The sequence below is a fragment of the Jaculus jaculus genome, chromosome 1 (assembly GCF_020740685.1).
Source record: "Jaculus jaculus isolate mJacJac1 chromosome 1, mJacJac1.mat.Y.cur, whole genome shotgun sequence".
NCBI classification, from domain to species: domain Eukaryota; kingdom Metazoa; phylum Chordata; class Mammalia; order Rodentia; family Dipodidae; genus Jaculus; species Jaculus jaculus.
Window position 1 is genome coordinate 106503263 of NC_059102.1, and position 3348 is coordinate 106506610.

Genomic DNA, 3348 nt, shown 5'->3' on the forward strand with positions numbered 1-3348 from the left:
AGCCAGATGCACACGGGGGCGCACACATATGGAGTTCGTTTGCAGTGGCTAGAGGCCCTGGCGCGCCCACTCTCTCCCACCCCCATCTGCTTCTTTCTATCTCTGCTGTCGTTCTCAAATAAATAAAAATAACAACAACAACAACAACAAAAATTTTTTAAAGAAAGCACTGGAGAGATGACTTAGTGGCTAAGATGTTTGCCTATAAAGCCAAAGGATCCAGGCTCAGTTCCCTAGGACCTGCGTAAGCCATATGCACAAAGTGGCACATGCATCTATAGTTCATTTGCAGTGGTTGGTAGCCCTGGCTGATCCATATTCATTCTCTCTCTCTCTTTCTCATCTTTCTCTAGTAAATAAACAAATCTTACCTAGAAAAAAGAGAAAGGAGGAAGGAAGAAGGGAGCGAGGGAAGGAAAAAGAAAAGTGAGAGGCCATAGTTAGTTGTCTCCATCCATCTCCTCACACCCCAAGTGCGTGCCAGCCCCCATGGAAGATTCGATGGACGTGGACATGAGCCCACGGAGGCCTCAGAACTACCTTTTCAGTTGTGAACTAAAGGCTGACAAAGATTATCATTTTAAGGTGGATAATGATGAAAATGAGCACCAGTTATCACTAAGAATGGCCAGTTTGGGGCTAGAGAGATGGCTTAGCGGTTAAGCGCTTGCCTGTGAAGCCTAAGGACCCCGGTTCGAGGCTTGGTTCCCCAGGTCCCACGTTAGCCTGATGCACAAGGGGGCGCATGCGTCTGGAGTTCGTTTGCAGAGGCTGGAAGCCCTGGCACGCCCATTCCTTCTCTCTCCCTCTATCTGTCTTTCTCTCTGTGTCTGTCGCTCTCAAATAAAAGCTTCCAGCCTCTGCAAACGAACTCCAGACGCGTGCGCCCCCTTGTGCATCTGGCTAACGTGGGACCTGGGGAACCAAGCCTCGAACCGGGGTCCTTAGGCTTCACAGGCAAGCGCTTAACCGCTAAGCCATCTCTCCAGCCCATAAATAAAATTTTTTAAAAAAAAGAATGGCCAGTTTAGGGGCCGGGACCAAAGGTGAAGGGCGCATTGTGGAGGCAGAGGCAATGCGCTCTGAAGGCAGTCTTGCCGAAGGAACACTGGCAACTGTGACAATGTCCGTACAACCAACCGTTTCTCTTGGGGGCTTTGAAATGACACCACCTGTGGTCTTCAGGCTGAAGTGTGGTCCAGGGCCTGTGCATATTAGTGGACAGCACCTAGTAGTTGTGGAGGGAGCTGCAGAATCAGAAGATGAAGAGGAGGAGGACATAAAACTCTTCAGTATGTCTGGAAAGCGGTCTGTGACTGGAGGTGGTGGTAACAATGTTCAATGGAAGAAAGTAAAACTTGCTGCTGATGAAGCTGAGGATGAGGATGAAGATGAGGAGGAGGAGGATGAAGATGAGGAGGATATTTTGATGACGATGAAGCTGAAAACAACAACAACAACAAAAAAAAAACAGGTTCCAGTGGGCTGGAGAGATGGCTAAGCGGTTAAGGCGTTTGCCTGCAAAGCCAAAGGATCCTGGTTCAAGTCTCGAGGACCTATGTAAGCCAGATGCACAAGGGGGCGCATGTGTATGGAGTTCGTTTGCATTGGCTGGAGGCCCTGGTGCACCCATTCTCTCTCTCTATCTCTTCCCCCTCTTTCTCTCAAATAAATACATAAATATTTTTTAAAATCTATTTTAAAGGGCTCCGGTAAAGAAATCTATATGAGATAGTCCAGCCAAAAATGCACAAAAATCAAACCAAAACGGAAAAGACTTGAAACCGTCAATACCAAGATCAAAAGGTCAAGAAGCCTTCAAAAAACAGGAAAGCCGGGCATGGTGGTGCACGGGTAATCCCAGCACTTGGAAGGCTGAAGTAGGAGGATCACCGAGAGTTTGAGGCCAGCCTGAGACTCCATAGTGAATTCCAGGTCATCCTGAGTTAGCATGAGACCCTACCTCGGGGGTGGGGGGAACCTCCTAAAACACTGAAAGGACCTAGTTCTGTTGAAGACATTAAAGCAAAAATGCAAGCAAGTATAGAAAAGGCACATTGAACAGTCCTGGCACTGCTGGTAAATAAACCCAAAGATGGGGAAAAAGGGAAAGGAGAAACAAATCAGTCCAAAGTGAATATCATCAACGATCCAGACTGAAGTCTTCTATTTTCTTTAATTTTTTGTTTATTTATTTGAGAGCAACAGACACAGAGAGAGAGAGACAGATAGAGAGAAAGAGAATGGGCGCACCAGGGCCTCCGGCCGCTGCAAACGAACTCCACATGCGTGCGCCCCCTTGTGCATCTGGCTAATGTGGGTCCTGGGGAATTGAGCCTTGAACCAGGGTCCTTAGGCTTCCCAGGCAAGTGCTTAACCGCTAAGCCATCTCTCCAGCCCTGAAGTCTTCTATTTTAATCTCATTCCCCTTCCACATTTCCTTGCAGAATGTAGCCTCTTACTTAACAAAAACATTTTTCTTTGACTCAATGTGATTCAGTGAAGCTTACTGCTTACTCTTTCTTTGCATATGCCTCATCCATAACCATGTTTTAATTACTTTTGTATCTACTTAGCTTCTCAATAAATGTTTGAATGAACCCAAAGGAAAAAGAAAAACCTCACGGCAACACTGCCCCTGTAAAGGATACGTGCAGCCATGCTCAGGATGAATTTTGTCAGTCCTACAATAGTTAATTCCTATACTATTCAACCTTTCCTAGAGCTTAGAAAAAAATACTAAGGGGACTGGGGAAATGGCCTAGCCATTAAGGCATTTGCCTGCGAAGCCTAAGGAGCCCCGTTCAACTCCCCAGGAACCACTTAAGCCAGATTCACATGAGGGCGGATGTGTCTAGAGTTCATTTGCAGTGGCTGGAGGCCTTGGTTGTGCCCATTCTCTCTTTCTCTCTGTCTCTTCCTCTCTCTCAAAAAAAAAAAAAAAAAAATAGCCTGGTGTGGTGGCACAGGCCTTTAATCCCAGCACTTGGGAGGCAGAGGTAAGAGGATCGCCATGAGTTCGAGGCCACCCTGAGACGACATACTGAATTCCAAGTCAGCCTGAGCCAGAGTGAGACCCTACCTCGAAAAACCAAAAAATAAATAAATAAATAAATAAATAAATAAATTTTTTAAAATACTAAAATTTTTCCAATTAATTTTCCATACAGCATAATTCCAAGACCGAGATTTGATTTTTTTTTCTTTTTGGTTTTTCGAAGTAGGGTTTCACTCTAGTCCAGGCTGACCTGGAATTCACTATGTAGTCTCAGGGTGGCCTCGAACTCTCGGCAATCCTCCTATCTCTGCCTCCTGAGTGCTGGGATTAAAGGCGTTCACCACCATGCC

At 46.1% G+C, this 3348-nt stretch overlaps 1 pseudogene; it reads left to right on the forward strand.

Moving 5' to 3' along the window:
- Positions 1–489: 489 nt before the first annotated feature.
- On the forward strand, positions 490–2065 carry LOC101611285 (annotated as a pseudogene).
- Positions 2066–3348: the final 1283 nt, after the last annotated feature.